Source organism: Oreochromis aureus, linkage group 12 (assembly GCF_013358895.1).
Source record: "Oreochromis aureus strain Israel breed Guangdong linkage group 12, ZZ_aureus, whole genome shotgun sequence".
Taxonomy (NCBI): Eukaryota; Metazoa; Chordata; class Actinopteri; order Cichliformes; family Cichlidae; genus Oreochromis; species Oreochromis aureus.
The window spans coordinates 8,826,506-8,843,715 of record NC_052953.1 but is presented as its reverse complement, the minus strand read 5'-3'; the positions used below and the strand labels follow the sequence as shown (position 1 = coordinate 8,843,715).

At 39.3% G+C, this 17,210-nt stretch overlaps 1 pseudogene; it reads right to left on the bottom strand.

The window, feature by feature from the left end:
• Window positions 1-15,414: 15,414 nt before the first annotated feature.
• On the bottom strand, window positions 15,415-15,533 carry LOC116326418 (annotated as a pseudogene).
• Window positions 15,534-17,210: the final 1,677 nt, after the last annotated feature.

Below are 17,210 nucleotides of genomic sequence, written 5' to 3'. Positions count from 1 at the left end.
GCAATGCCTAGTAATTAAGAAACACTGATTGCCGTTTTAATGACTTCCTTCCAGTGCTCAATATATTGGCGCTGAGCAAGGGACGCCGTGTCTCTCTCAGTGTGTGTGCGTGCATGAGTGCGTGTGCAGGTCTGAGTATAAAGCGGCTATTTTGACAGACTCTCTGGGGAGTCGAGGTGTCATTCTCAACCCATTATCAAACCGGATCCTTTTCATTCCCAGTGTCCACACCTCTCACTCACAGCACACACACAACCACACACACACAGTGATCCACAGATGTAAAGTGAAACCATTTTACCAAGGCTATTACAATGACCGGTTATTGATAAAAACATTAAGAATGAACAAGTGTCTTACCGGCGTATGGTAATCATTCTGGGTCTTCTTAATTACTGTGCTTACTTTTATTTGACACAACTTGTGTAAAATCTGAAACCTGAAAAAATGTGACTCTCCAACTTAGACACCCCTGGGTGCTGAGCCAGTGCAACTTTCAGATGCAACACCAGCGTGTCTGATAATTGCTGTCAGACCGGCAACATCACTTTTCTAAGGTAGCAGGAAACTAATAGTGTTAGTCCTAGAAACTGAGAGAGGTAACCTAAATTCAGCACTTTGCTTTAGCTTTGTTAGGTATTTTTTACATTCGGGTACTTAGTTTCAACAATTTGCAACAAAAGTTCTTTGTACTCAATATTACACAAAATAGTCCAAGAAAGCCTCTTAGTTTAAAATAGTTGGGGCACAGAAGAAAAAAAAGAGGCATCAGCAAACAGACTTTGTTTGCAGTGCTGTCTACTGGCAAAACCAATGAAGCCATGCATGAGCAGAAAAAAGTGCAAACAATACAGAAAATCTACAACATATCACAAAAAAGAGATTTCAAAGAAATCAGTATGTTTAGGTTTTCCAACTCAACAACACCCATTTAATATAAACTGTACAAATGTAGGCACGGTGGTTAGCACTGTTGCCGCACAGCAAGAAGGTCCTGAGTTCAATTCTACCATCAGGCCAGGGTCTTTCTGTGTGGCGTTTGGGGTACTCCAGCTTCCTCTCACAGTCCAAAGACATGCAGTTAGTGGGGATAGGTTAATTGATCAATCTAAATTGCCCATAGGTGTGAATGTGGGAGTGAATGTGAGTGCGAATGGTTATCTGTCTCTGTGTGTTAGCCTGCGACAGACTGGCAACCTGTCCAGGGTGTACCCCGCTTCTTGCCCTATGACAACTGGGATACGCTGCAGCGCCCGACCCTGAAAAGGATAAGCGGAAGAGAATGGATGGATGGATGTACAAATGTAGACACATTATAAGCTAAAAGAAACACCTGAATAACTGGAGTTTTGTTTGTAATTTACAGTTACAAGTCTTAGATCACAGCGACACAAGGGAAATGCAATAAAGTGTGCTACTAGTATAAAACCATCAGATTAAATGACCATAAAATGTACTGACGGGGGTGTTTATGCAGACAGAAATGTTATTTTCGCTTTGATTAATGATAACATGCTCAGGATATGCAATCTGAGTTTCCCACCATCGTCGGGCACTGCTGTTGACATGTAACATATGAAAAATGTAAAGTACTTTCTCCCCTCTCGAGCTGACCCATCTGCGCGTTGGAATATTCAAATGTGACATTTTGGTTGCTAAATATAATGCCATGCTGATGTTCAACCATGCATCGCTAGAAATTGTGTTAATTGCCTCAAATCAATACCTTTCCAACGCTGTTGCAAGATTTTATACCTTTTTACTCACTTTCCTCACATATTTGAAAAAGGATGTTTTTGCGATGAAATCATTAGACACCCACGGTGAACTCTAAAAGAAAAAAAAAGATGATCTAAAAACATGCTCATAGTCTGAGTGGAGACTTAATGGGGCTTTAAATAACTACTGTACTTCTTCACTTTTCAACATCTGGTAACACAGAGGTGGAACATTGCACCTCTCTTGTTGTACCTGTGCTGTCAACAGAGCAGCTGCGCCTCAAACCTCACCAGTTTCAAGTGATATTTACTCATACTGCAGAAAACTGTGCCAACAGTCCCGAGACAGATTGTGTTCTTCTTTGCTTGGTACATTACATTAGCCTTGATGAGCAAGTTATTGGGGAGCTTTAGTGGAGTAGGCACCGGTGGGATCAGGAACAATTCGCAAGAATTATCAACCACTGTTTTACTTTCATTATCACACCTCTGTCGCTGGTGTGTTGCGTGCTGCTCAGTGGTCCTGGCTTATTCAAATAAATATGCAGCTGAGGTAGATGATGCTGAAGCTCTGCTGAAAATTAACTGCCTCCCGTAGTCTGCAGTCTAACCTAATCACAGAGTATAATGCAGTGTGCCGTGTCGTCCGTCAACTCCCCAATGGGGGTCGTTCTTAGCGGAGAATAGTTTAGCTCCTAAACCCTGTATTTGAAATCTAGAGTGTATTATAGGCCTCAACATTTGAAATTATGTTAAACGGCTACAGAAAAAACTGTTAAGATAAAGTAGAATTAAATATTTGAGAGGTCAGAATATCTAAACATCTATCCATACTGATATATTCTAACAAATAGAAGACTGATGTTTCCTACTACTGAATTTAAACAGAAAAAATAGTAAACTTAATCATTTCTTCAGGAAATGATTTAGACTTACTAAAAGCAAAGTAAATAAGAGAAGTCTGACAGTTCTGCAGAAGTCAGGGCTACTAAACCTGAGGATCTCTATTGTATGTAGATAATTTACCTCTGTGTGTGACAGCTCACCCATCTCAGTGGAAGAGAGGTAAATTGTGATTAATGGTTTGCTCCTGAACTATCTCCTCTCTCTGTGTAAGAAATAATGGACTAAATAATTAACAAAGTAACCACTGTTGTGACACATGCCTAAAGCACACGCAGCAGCAGGATCCTAGAAAGCTGTAGTGATTCCGTAACGTAGATCCTGTCATGGCTTTGGTAATGGTATGATTTCAAATATAACATGTAACCTCAGTGGAAAGTGAAATAAACTTGGAATGAAAATGGCACAGTTAAGATATTTCAAAAATGTGGAAAACAAGCAGAAAGACACACTGAGTAGTTACACAAAATTCTGTCTTTAATGCACAATAGCATTCTTGGGTTTCAAAGATGAACACGTTTTAGAAGATTTATTCATTTATTATATTCTTAATAAATTGAGAAAGCTTTGAGAAGACTTCAGTCACTGAAGAAACTTGTACTTATTTTTTATGCAGTAAATGAATATATAACAAATACAGACTCCACATAATTTGAAAAGTCTACATTTTGAGTTTTGTCTGAGACAGGCAGGTGTAACAAACAGTTTTCGGATTCAGTCAGAGATTTGGTCGCTGAGTCAGAACTATGATCAAACAGTAGGAGTTTGGGTACACAGATGAGGAGATGACTTGCTTGCACCATTTCTTTTGTAGTCTTGCAGTAATATCATCATTAGTGTCAGAGGTTATTTGCCCCCGAGTCAAACAAAGGAAAACTCCTTAAGAACACTCTCTTCACTTCACATAACAGCAAACTAAGACGACAGAACAACATACCCGACTGCTGGAGTGTTGCTTCCCTTAAGCAAAGTTTGCACTGAACTCCATTCATCTGAGTTGCATGCTTGAAAGGATTCCTTGCAATGAGATCTATTAGGACAGGTTAGCATCACAGTCAAAGTACTTTTCAGTCCCCTGGAGTGAGAGTCATTATGCTGTATCGCCACTAATTCAAGTATCCTCGATCAGTGCTAAGAAAGGCGTTGCTTATTTTGGAGCAGCACATTCCTCGAGGCTAGCTCAAAGTGTAATTTGCCAGGATCTTAACAGGATTCTCCTCAGCTATCTGTGAATTCTCAGGGGAGCCAGACATCTTTTGAGCCTGATCTATTTCTTTATAATGTCTGCATTTTTCTTAGTGGCCATGACTCACTGGAATTAAACAAGACCAACCTCTGCAACACTTGTGTGCCATTTATCTGGGTCACACTGATAAGCTCAATCTGCTCTTCATTTCAGAATGGAGAAACTGGAAATTAGTTATGTGCTGTGAACACAGCAAATGAAAATATACAATGAATCCGATAGCTCATGCCGACTAGTGGTTAAGCGAGCACACAACAAATCACTAACACAGAGTCTTTGTTTTTGTTTTCTTACAGTTTTAAGATTCCATTCACTCCTGTAATGCACCACATGGAGGAAAAAGCTCACAACTGCACTGGCTGATGCGAGTGCCCTTTCAGGGGAAGCCTCTGGAGGTATTCATTTTTCACACCAGCATTACGCTGCTACCTAATCCAATATTAGCAAATTGGATGACTAATGATTCATATTGGAAGTAATTGAAAATCAGTACTTTCTTGCACCTTTTTCTCAAAATCTAATTAGCAAACCTTTCATATCAAGAACTGAACAAATATCTCCCCCCTCCCAACTCCAACAAAAAAAAAAAAGGAAAGAAAAGGAAAAAAAAACCCCTCAGTCTTAGTGGGCAGTTTTTAAATATTCCATCTTCTCCAACTTTGGAACACATATGCACTAAAATCACACATTTTCAACACTGTATGCATCGGGACAACATGAATACAAGCAGAGTGGGAGAAAGGATAAAAGGAAAGGGAGGATAAAGGGAGGTAAAGGAAGAGACGGAGAAAAGGAGAGCAAAGCAAGAACAAACACCAGGGTAGAGACTGCGGCACAAGATTCTCCTGAGGGAGCCACAGAGATGGGTTGGAAGACAAATCAGGGCCACAGAGGTGATTTTGCAGCTGCACTTCTTCTTTCTCTGCCTTACCTTGTTCTGCCATCTCTCCTTTAGAATGCTATATTCCAGCTAGGCTGGTTGTGACTGGAATTACCAGAACTTGCTTGTTTATCTACAGAATCACTATTCATGGCATACCTAGAACCCTGGGTGTGCGGCAACTTTATTCCTGTATATCTTGATGAAGGGCAGAGTCACTCAGCCTTGACGCATTTGTCATGAAGCTGATCGAACAATGACATCAAGCTGTGCTGGATAAATTGGAATCCTACTGGGTCTAAGCTGGAGACCAGCTCACGCACTGTCTGGAAAAAATACTCAACCTCACAACTAGGCTGGTATCTCATTAAGTTATGTCCATCACAAGCCTATTCTGAGAACAATAGTTAGACTCACTTTCTACTAAAAATACACATTATCACCTCCGGGAATAGGGAATGTGGTGCCTCACAGAATTAAAAAAAACAAAAAAACAGTAGAAACGTGCTTGAGAAGTGAATTTGATTAAAGGTGAACTCCTACTAGTTAATCTATCCTGATGCCACCACCAGAGGAATTAAATGGTTCACTCTAAGGCGTCCTCTCAGACTGCAGAGCATGATATGCTGCAGTTGTCAGTAATCAGAACAGAAGCTGGTGATGCAGGGAAACAATAAGATGGAAGATGCTGTTAGAAAATGCTTATTGACCTTGAGTAATGTTGATCAGGTCATTTTTAAAAACAGGCATGGCGCAGCTCAGACAGGAGTTTCTTAAAAACAATTCTGCCGCCGCTAAGCTCAAAGTGACAATGTTTGTATAAATCTCAGTTTGGATGTCACCGTGAATCTTTGTGGGCGTGTCCCAACGTTGCTTCACTGCTGCTGAATTCTTAATTGCAACTTCTGCCCTCCTTTTCGCAGGGTATGATACATGACTAGCAAGAAGCAGAGCTGAGGCGTCCGCATCAACAACAAAGGCGACATCGACTCAAAGAAGTTGCATCATTTTGAAGCCTTTGTTTAAAAACCAGTCTGATCATATGTGCTGTGTTTTTTTTTTGTTTTTTTTTACTGGGAGGGGGGGTTAAAGCATGAGAGGGCCTTAGCTCCCAGCACAAGTTAAAAGGGTGAGGAAGGCATGGAAAAGACGAGAGAGTAGGCATAGCGAAGACAAGGCTTTCACTGGTGCAGAATCAGGGAAGGATACCGGCCCTTAGGGAGATATGGTAGTGCCGCAATGACATTTTTAGGGCAGCTGCAAGAGTTGTAGATGAGTATCAGATGTTATCCATTACTGCCTGGGAAACATTATTAAAAAAACAAAACATACAACAACAACAAAGGGCTATGTATAAATAAGAAGGGGAAAAACAAAGCAAAGATTTCCCGTAATATTTGAATAATAAAATACTGGATATAAATACACACAAATAACTTGCTTTTACGAGGCTGTTTACTGTATATCAGGATGTGGTATGCGGACCACCCTGCAATGATGTTTATGATGCGCATTTATGACTGAAAATACATTTGTTAATAAAAATCGGGCGGTATTTAAAAGTACATATTTATCACTTAATGTTAATGCAGTGTAAGAGGTTTCTTTTGCTTGTCTCGTTGCTTTTATGACCCCCTCAATATTCCCGAGGCATGCTCTCTTGCATGAATAAACAATAGAGGTGAATGAGCAAACATTTTCGTTGCACCGTGCTGTTAAAAGTTGAAAATGAATGCACTGCCAGAAAGGCTGTCTTGTTTATGTGATGCATGCTCTTTTACCCTCAAAAGCACACTACCTCCTTCGCTGCTTTCACCTCTGTACAACATGAACTGATTTTGTACTTTCAGTGCTATCAATTATATATTTTTCTGGACTGCGAGTTCTATTTCCACATTTTTATATGCACAAGTGCTAAGTATTGACCTGCTAATCACTGGAAATTCAGGCGAACTTATCACAAAAATGGCATATGTGTGAGTTACACAGATTAATATTTTCCATCCCTCAGACTGAGGCAGCTCAAATAGTTTCATACTCTCAGCTATTTGCAGCAAATCAGCTGTCACCAATACAGAGATTTGGCATAGGAGTATCAGTGTAATATTCATGCTTAAGCATGAACTTTAATGAAGTCAAAAACCTTGTGGGAGAGAAAAAAAAGTACCGTTTCTGTTAAGAAAGGCAACTAATTCTCACATCTTCTTCTGACATACTTTGACTGCAATCCCTTGCTTCGTCATTGCAATTTCACTAAGTTTCTGACTTTGTTCCGCAGGCAACTGAGTCAAACAACTACTTTTGCTGTGCAGATGAGCAATAGTTGAGTGGAGTGAGATTGGGCTCCTCAGCATGACCGTTGTTTGTCCCTTGGCTCTTGGACCCCTTGTAGGTCGCTGGGAAAAGCAGGAGATATGAGCATGGTGACGATGGACAGTTTTAATACTCCAGCACATGCCCTTTGGGGAGTCAAGTGGTTGCCCCTGCAGATATTATGGGTGGCGAAATGAAGCACATCCATTTCCTACAGCCTGAAGGATGACATGTGGCATCTGGGGCCTCTGATGGGATTTAGTTGTTGCCCTTTTTGTCGTACAAATTCCCAGTGATTAACAGAACAAAATGAATGTGTGAATCCCAATCCCCTTTGCGCTCGTGAGCTGTGAGTATCGATTTCATCCTTACAGTCACTGTGACTTTGATTATTCTTGCTTACAGCACATCGGATGATACAATAACGAGAGAGCGCTGCTATTAAACTGAAATAATGGTTGCTATAGGAGAGTCGTTATGACCGCAACTGTTTGTCATTTCAGGTTGCTGCTCAACAGAGAGGACTGCGAGTTGGGCAGGTAACTGATAAAAATGATTAGCTAGAGGACTGGCAGCAAACATCAGTGGAAATGCAGAGACTGCACTTCACATTCATAATGTGATTTTCTCAAAACTGCTTCCCCGTCCAAAGGCTGATCCTTGTCAGGGTTAGAAGAAAAATGTGAACGCACACATGTAGCCATGCAAAAACCCAATGCCACACACACACACACACACACACACACACACACACACACACACACACACACACACACACGCACACGCATATCAAACTCGTTGGGACTGCATTTAGAGCATTTGGTTAAATACAGCCTTTTCCTATTGCAGCCGCTGTCTCCCCCAGGATAAGATGATGCATAATCAACGCCCTGCTGCGGTTCACAGCCATCACATTGCAACTGCTCCTCCTGCGGCAGTGGTTTCCTTGCTCCAACACTCAAGAGGCAGAAGAAACAGTACACAGATGTATCCAATTAACACCTGCTCCAGTGGTTCACCGCCTTTATTTCGGTTTGCATATTCCATCTCGAAGCCTCGTCTGCAACTTGCCAACACCTCTCCCAGTTCTGCAGACCCACTGCTTAAGAGTTCTTGGATCTCAGCAGATTTGGGTTAGACATGGGAGGAAAGAGTGTGTTGCATCATGGGTCCACTCGGGCTTCCGAATAAATACAGAAGGTGAATAGAGACCTTTTTTGTGGAATCTCCTAGGTGTGAATTTTAGTATTTATAGTCTTTGTGATATAATGTTTTTTTATTTGTAATATGCTGTTCCGACTACACTGAAATGTACCTGCATGTATTTGATGCGGTCCATTTTGAATCAAGCTACTTATTCGTAAAGATCAAACTTGTTTCTCACTGTTGTCTGCTTCTCTTTACATCAACCTTCTCCTTTAATAAGAGAAATCAATAACATTCACCTCATTAGTGCACTTCATAAAAACGGCGTCACATTCTCAGTAGACTGTTTGCCTTCGCAGTTCTTGTTAGATTAAAAAAAAATATTCTCACATCAAACTAAAAGAAGGCAATTTCTTCTTTGAATGAGTCTCAGGTGAACAGACAAGTAAGTAAATGATGCAGGCTTTGTAGCTACATCGGGGATCATTTGCATCACGTTGCCCCTCGTGCCCCGCTATGACACAGTGGCATTGGCGCATTGGTGGATGCGGTGCCTTTAATAACAGCAAACCTTTTAGCAGAGCAGTCTTATGTAACTGTAACAAAGGGCTATGTTCTGCTTTTGTTGTTATCTTGGATCACTGACAATGTCAAGACACATCTTCTTAATGAAGCAGTGAAAAGCGCAGTTTTGTTGGTCTTTGGTTTTAACAATAGACTCTGAAAGTGTGCACATCTGTTTGGTGTACAACTCTTATCTCAAAGTTGCAGGGAAGGACAAAGTTATGATATCGTGATTATTATAATTTTCAATATTTAATGTGACCCCAAGACAAAGTGGCACCATAAACGCATTAGACTGAAACTACTGCTACATTAATGTTTAATGTGCCCATATCTTTTTGATCACTCAAGTAATTAGTCATCAATAATTAGCTAATTCAAATTTCAGGTTGTGAAAAACATGAATAAATATAAATGAGATAATCTATTCATCATTTTCAAAACCAAATTTAAACCCCAATTCTCACAATTCATTTTTTTTTTTTCCATAAAGCAAAGTTTCGGTTTCTCCACTCACTGGTTTGGCATTCATATGTACTAAATTATAATACAAACATACAATATTTAAGAAGTCGTAATCTGTGTCTATTGTAGAAAAAGGCATAGTTTCATTCTAGAGGTCTGGCATCTTGTGGTTTTATTCTCTCCTTTCATTTTGGCTTTCACTTTTATTATTCGATAGTCATGATTTGAATGGAAGAAATGAAAAACAGCATCACTGGGAGCACAGAACTGTGAATTCACATGCTGCCTTTGCCCTGTCATTTTCCCTCATGCTGGTTTTCAATTAAGAACTGTCAATGACTCATATCAGCAGTAATCCCTTTAACATGCAGTTGACTGAATGTGCCCAGTCGATACCTTCATTCTTAGTCATCTTGGCTATTCCAAGGACAGCAGAAGTCTCTTGTGTTTACCTCTCACAGAAGATTGGCCTCTGATCTTCAAATCCCTTGTTTAGCTAAAGTGGCCCTCTCGGGACTGCGGCAAGCAGGGGATGAAGAGACACAGAGTGATGGAGCGACAGAGAAATTCAGAGAGGGAAGCCGGCCGAGAGAATTGTGAGGTTGTAAAGAAGAAGAATGATAGATAAATGAGTGAAAGGGATGGGAAGATGAGAAAAAGAGATATTCAGAGAGAGAAATGGGAGAGGTAGGAGGGAGAAAACCTTTTAGGATGAGGCAGTCTTTCCTCCCACCACTCCTTCCTCTCCTTCTCCTCTTGCAGGCCTGATTGAACCTCCGTGGTTGAACTCATCAGGTATTCACAAAGCCCCTTCTCTGACGCCCACCATCCCAGTGCTTTCTGTCATGGATGCAATGAGAGGCTTAGGTCCTTTGTGGATCACTATTCCTGTCATATTTTGTGATGACACCACCTTTCACTTTAGCTGGGGGTGGTTGGAATCAACTAGGAGGGAAAAAGAGAGGGCTTGGTTTTGATAGATGTTGTGTTTTTCCGTACCACATTGTGTGTATTCTTGTGGCAAGGTTAAGTCAGCTGGATTCACACCTGAGTTTTAGTGATGTGGGAAAACGACATTGGAGTGACAAAGATTTGAGGTTTGGTTGTGAGCAAACAAGCGAATGCACAGAGCGAGGTGCAGTGAGATTTGACTACATTTCTTCTTATTTTTCTAAAGGATGAATACTGTTTTTATTTGTATTTTACCTGCTTATCTGCTGAGATGCCAACTGTTATCTCGATTATTTCTCCCTGCCTCTCTCTACCTATATACTCCATGTGTTACCTTAATTTTTTTTTTGTTATGTCAATTTTATGCCTTACCGATTGTTAGGAAGATAGCAGAACCTACCTACATATCATTTCCAAATGAAAACCAATGGGTGGGGCTATTATATATAGACACTGGTGCAACACAGCTAGCAGCAGTGGACAGTGAAGAAAAGCAATGGGGGGCAATCAATAATCTAGTAATAAAGGCTCAGAGCAGGATGGTCATGTGAGGGAAGGGAACTTGTAGAAAGCAGAAAGGGAGATATGAACAAGAAAAGCGAGAGAGAAATGGATGAGATACCAGGTCATGCATGATATATGGTGGTTAAATGTGTGCATTCACACAGGTATATGCATGCATTGTGCCAGTGACACATGAAAGCTGGACTATTGATCGTTGTTTTCCGTGTCACCTCGGAGAAGCTGGCAGCCACCACAGATGTACTATACAGCACAGTTGTTAGCTCTTCCATGCCCCGAAGTACAGCAACCCAAACACACAACCCTGACACCGTGAAACCCTCCTGGGCTTTGCAGACTACTTCTTCCTGTCAAGCTTCTGCTTATCGACCTGAACAAAGAAGTCAGTGGCCTTATCTTAAATTGCCTTGAGTTTAATACCTGTGCACTCATCTTGCAAAACTACTCATCTTGTACATCTACAAAGCTATTTAAGGGTTGGTTAACCCAAATTATTTTGTTTACCCTGGTTTAAAGCCGAAGAGAAACCTTATCAAAGCTTTATACAGAGCCAGTTATTGAGGCTAACTACACTATCAAGTCTTTTATTTAGAGAAGGTCGTGCTCATGTGAAAGTGCCAAAAATTAAATGTAATTCAGTTTCTCTACTATTGAACACATCTACTTTCAAGATCTTCTGCTAAGGTAAACAAAAACACACAAACCTGTCTTAAATTGGTCCCTAGTTCAGCAGGTCATGAATCAATCTATGGTGAATTGGATTTCAGGCACTAATTAGGCGCTTGTTTCATCGAGCAGTGGAACACTGATGAGTCGATGACCTGCACCACATTTTTTTTAAAGCACTGTGGTAATGATGTCCCATTAACAACAGTACTCCCTAGAGTTAGGTGGACTATAGTGCAAAGAGTCATTAAAATATTTAAAATGAAGCTTTAAAAATACCAATATTAAATCCTCAAGGAATACACACAGCCTTTGCACAAGGCTGTCACCACTGTAAGCACAACTGCATCTAACAAAACTAATGAATAAGCTTGCTTTACATAAGCTAATTATCACAATTTGGCCATTATATTTCTTCAGAGAAATGCTGAACAGTCAGTCATACATGGCTGTACTCAAACTGCTAATGAACACTGAACAGAAATAAAAAATAAATCTTTAGAAAAGTCATCTTCATTTTTTTAGGGGGATTGCACATCTCTATTGGTCAAGAGTCAAATGTAACACATCCGCTGAGAGACTTATTTTTCTATGGGCATTGCAAGTGTGGCAGTCACTCTACTGGAGTATGTTAATAACGGCAGTAATGACACTTGAGCATATGTATGCAGACAAATAGTGTGCCTCTGGAGGAAAATTTTCAAATTAATCAATTGATCTATGCCATCTTAGAGTCTTCTTAATGGTTCTCTAGGCCTCCCTACAATATTTCTCTCAAGAAACTGTATGATAGTAGAGTGATAATTGTCTTTACATTACAATTGGCTCACATTATAACTTATTATATTGAAACCAGGACACCATTTTCTTATTAAGGCATTTCATATTATGAATTGTTACTACGCTAGGTGCTGATGGTGGTCTAATGGTGTGGAAGATATTTTCTTGGCATACTTTGATCCTCTTAGTACCAACTGAGCGTCATCATTTTAGGCCACATAGGTCACGGTCCCCCTACCTTGACCTTGACCTATGTGGCTGACCATGTTGATCTCTTTTTTATTACTAAAGTGTACCCTTCTTCTGATGGCCTCTTCCAGCAGGGCAACACACCACATCACAAAGCCTGGTTCTGCTGGAGGTTTCTTCCTGTTGAAAGGGAGTTTTTCCTTCCCACTGTTGCCAGAGTGCTTGCTCATAGGGGGTCATATGATTGCTGGGTTTGTCTCTGTATGTATCATTGTAGGGTCTACCTTATAATATAAAGCACCTTGAGGCAACTGTTGTTGTGATTTGGCACTGTATAAATACAATTGAACTGAATTAAAATGGCCTTTGTAGTCACTAGATCTCAATCCATCATGACTACAAGTCTGTAGCAACTGCATGACGCTATCATATCAATAAGGATATGAGGAATTTTTCCAACAGCATGTTGAATCGATGCCACAAAAAACTTATGCAGTTCTTAAGGCAAAATGTCCAACACTCTACTAGTAAGACGTAACAGTCTGTTGTCTTTCCCTTACAAAAGCTGTAGCTTATTAATTAACATCAAATGCGTTATTTGTCACAGAGCTTTTGTGACGGAAAACCCTAGTTGGACATACTGTAGTCACTGTATCCTACACAAATTGTTTTTGCAAATAGCTGTTGAAAATCTGTTGCTTGAAAGAGTTTTAGGTCGTCACAGGGAGCACTGTCTCAGTAATGGACCCTAACTGACACAAAAACACCAGCTTGCCTTAATTAAATGAGGCAAACCCGCTGAGTGAAGCAAAGTTGGGTGCCAAAAGATTAAGATTGACTTTTTGAATGCACTGAATACAAAATTGTTTGTTTACCATTTTATCTAGGATTTGTACTAACAGAAGATGCAATCATTTAGCATAAAGCCAAAATTTTATATAACACAGTCTCTTACACTGTGTGTGCCTCCCACCAGTTGACAGCTTCACCTTATCTTCACTGAACAGTTTCAATAAAGCACAGATCTGTTGCCAATGAAAACCCTGCTTTAGTTTAAGTAATCATCATTCAAAGTTCTGTTTTATTCAGAGTTTAAAGCAGCCAGATTGGCACAAAAGATACTTAATTTCAATTTCTTCTGAATACTCTGTACTAAGAAATCTCCTCAGAAAGCTATTCACTGGCAGTAATCGAAGCTTTAACTTGAGTAATTCAAACTTGAGTGAAATTATTGGTCAGAAACGGCATTAATATTAGTGCATTCAAGAAGTAGTCATGAAGGATACTCAAAAAATATTGTTATTAGTCGTTGGATGCTGACTTGCCAGTATATTCAACAATACTGTAAAGGCAAGCAATTGGCAGGAAAAAGCAAGGTCTATAAAAGATCCGAAAAAGGCTAACTGGAAAACAGCTGGACTACTTGCATGTGAAAATACAAATCTAGGAAACGATAGAGAAACATGAATAAATATAGCGGAAGACTTATTAACTCAGTGGGAACAGGCATGGAGAAAACTGGAGGGAAAAACGACACTGTCAGAGAATAACATGACGTACAGTTAGGTCAATCATTTGTTGGACATAAACACACATTGTTGTAGTTTTAGTATACCAAATTAAATAATTATGCTGTCCTCGCCCTGAGTTTCCTAGTTTTCACCAGGTATAGCGAGATAACGATGCTTCAATAACCAGACTTTTCGTTTTTGTGCTGATTTATTGAAGAATGGCCTCTGACCATCGCCTTCTCTTTGACCATTGTAAAACTTCAAACATACAAAATATTGTGTTAGCCAACTAACTAACTGCAAAGTAGCTTATTGCACGCTTACTGCAAGCTAACAAGATAAAACGTTCATACTCACTTAAACATGCAAATTATCATACCAATTTTTAAGCAAAACAAAGAGACGATAATTATTTTGTCATCACTCATACTTACGACAAATCTCGTCCAAAGCAACAACATTTTAAGGTCCATATCAACATAAAACAATCGGCATTACATTCAGCCATCTTGGATTTTCCGCTTCATCATTTTTTTCTCTTTTTCCAAAGTAATCAAAACAATAATACAAAGCAGCCACTAGAGGGAGCTCTAGGGCAGTTGAAAAAACTGTATTATAGAGCTTAACTTATAAAAGGCAGAACAATAATCAAATATATTATTGAATTGGAGACTTTCAATTTCATTTCAAGGAATTTTACAAAGACTTTGTATGAATTGTTTAGGAATTACAAGCACTGACATATATAGATAGTTCCCAATTTTCAAAGACTCCAGTTAATTAACTACTTTACAAGGACTGTTACATTTCTGAATGAAAATCATTTGCAGCCAATGACTGCCTAAAGTTTAGAACTCATTGACCTTACCAAATGCTGTCTGTCAGATGCTTCCCCATTGCCAGGCCTTTACTGCAGCCACTTTCAGTTGTTGCTTGTTTTAGGGCTTTCTGGATTAGTTTTAAAGTTAATAACTGAAAAGCATGATCTATTGGGTTGAGCTCAGGTGGTGACATGGCTATTGATGAAAATCCCATTTATTTCCCGTGTGAAACTCTTGGGTTGCTTTTGCAGAACGTTTTGGGTCTCTGTGTATTTACACTGTGAAGCACCATGCGATCACTTTTGCAGCATTTGGCTAAACCTGAGCAGATAATTCCATCAGCTGTCCCATCATCAATTACCATTAGCAGACTGGTTGCACTGGCAGCCATGACTGCAAATACCACATCCTCGATCATGTGAATCACGACCCGTTTCTCGTCTTCTCCATACATTTGGTAAATGGACTGGTTCTTATATAGTGCTTTTCTACTCTACATGAGCACTCAAAGCATTTTATACATGCCTCACTAACTCATTTATACAAGCACTTTGTGCTACTGAAGTGCTTTCTATCTAGCGTTCACACACATTAATATTCAGACACATGCATCTGAGAGCAACTTGGGGTTCAGTATCTTGCCCAAAGATACTTAGGCATGCAGACTGGACTGACTCCAACCAACAGCCTTCCGATTAGTAGATGACCTGCTCTACATCCCGAGCTACAAGCACCACAAAGCATACAGCACTTGGTATTCCCAGGTGGTTTCCCATCAAAGTACTAACCAGGCCCAGCCGTGCTTAGCTTCAGAGATCTAACGAGACAAGGTGTGTTCAGGGTGGTATGGCATTTCTTCTTTCCATCACTCTGGTACAAGGTAATTTTGGTTTTATCTGTCCAATTTTTTTTTGTAACTGTGCAGGTGTTTTCTGACGAACTCCCAACAACCAATGGCTTGCATTATGTTGTAAACTATATTTTTCCATTCATGACAATACAAGTGGGTGTTATGGTGGTCTAGGGGGCCAGATCCACCAGCCAGCTGGAACCTGTCTGTTTGTATTTTCACAGTGTGTTGTTAACACATACTCTATATTGCCAAAAGTATTTGCTTGTCTACCATATATTTGCTTGTCAGACACACATATGAACTTAAGTGACATCCATTCTTCTTAGTCAACATATACTTAAGTTGTTGTCTATGGTCTTACACATCTTTTGGTGTAGCAGAGCTGGCCATGGCATTCATTCTTTTTTAAAGGGGGCATGAAATTCTACACATATAAAGGCTAAGCACTGAGTCCTGCTCTCAAAAACTGGCATAGATGTAACATTGTCTGTGAAGCTGGATTTAAGAAATAAGTGCTTATAATTAAAGTTTTAAAAACCTCTTTAGCGCCACCTTCTTTCAGTACGAAACGTGACATCATGTGGTTGGTTAGTTGGTTGGGGCTAATAGACTTACATTAGTTTATCTTAGCTAACTAGTGACAGAATCGATAAATGACTCAAACAGGAAAATCCAGCTTTTAACCGCAAAAAAAGATGATGGCCTCCCTGAGTTACACTGACATCTCTTTGGGCCCACACTATAAAAATAAAAATTAAATACTGTGAATCAACTTCAAATATTACATCTTCTTTTTTTGTCATGAGGTAAGTAAGTAAGTAAAATGTATTTTACAGGAGCAAGGAAGGGAGTATCATAAATGTCACAAGAACCCTTTCAGGCAGATTTATTAAACAATAATGTGCCTTAAACTGTATCATTTGCATCAGACTTTTTTTTTTTTGTTAAAAACAATAATTACCTGTTTGAAAATTCTTGCAATGAAATGAATAAATTTTCCACTGAAATTTTTAACTACTGGGTATAAAATGTGTAACCATCTCATTTTCAGTGTTTGTGCAATGCTGATAGGTTTAGACATTACACTTGTTTATTGGAAAAGAGCTGACAAACAGGTGTGATGTCAAAATTCAGATTCAAAAGTTTAGACATTAAACTCAGATTTTTGGTATGCACAGAACATCATTTGACTTTTATCAGATAAATTCTTTTTGTGATGAACACACAAACACGTCAGTCTGCACAATGAAGGGTGAAGCTTTTTATTTTTATTCAAACTTAGATGAAATAAATAACAAACAACAGTAAAAAATATGCACAAATACTTTCAAGTTGTAAAATTTCTCTTTGGATTGCATAGTATAAATATTTTAATTAGATCAAATGTCATTGAGTTGTGCATCCTAAGTAACTGACTATCATGTAAGACAGAAAATCTAATTACTGACAGGCCATGAAATACCAAAGCGATAAAGTAAATATTAATATGTGCTGCAAAATGTGTTGCCAAGCTAATTATGGCTATAATTACACCCACTATTATTTGTTATTATATCTGTAATTCACTGCAAGCATTTTGGGTGGTTTTGGGGGGGGTGAATAGGTATTTAGTGTTTTTTTTTCCTGTTGTCATTAAACATTAGTATGTGTCAATGGCTTCTTTTGTTCAGTTTTCTTTCTAG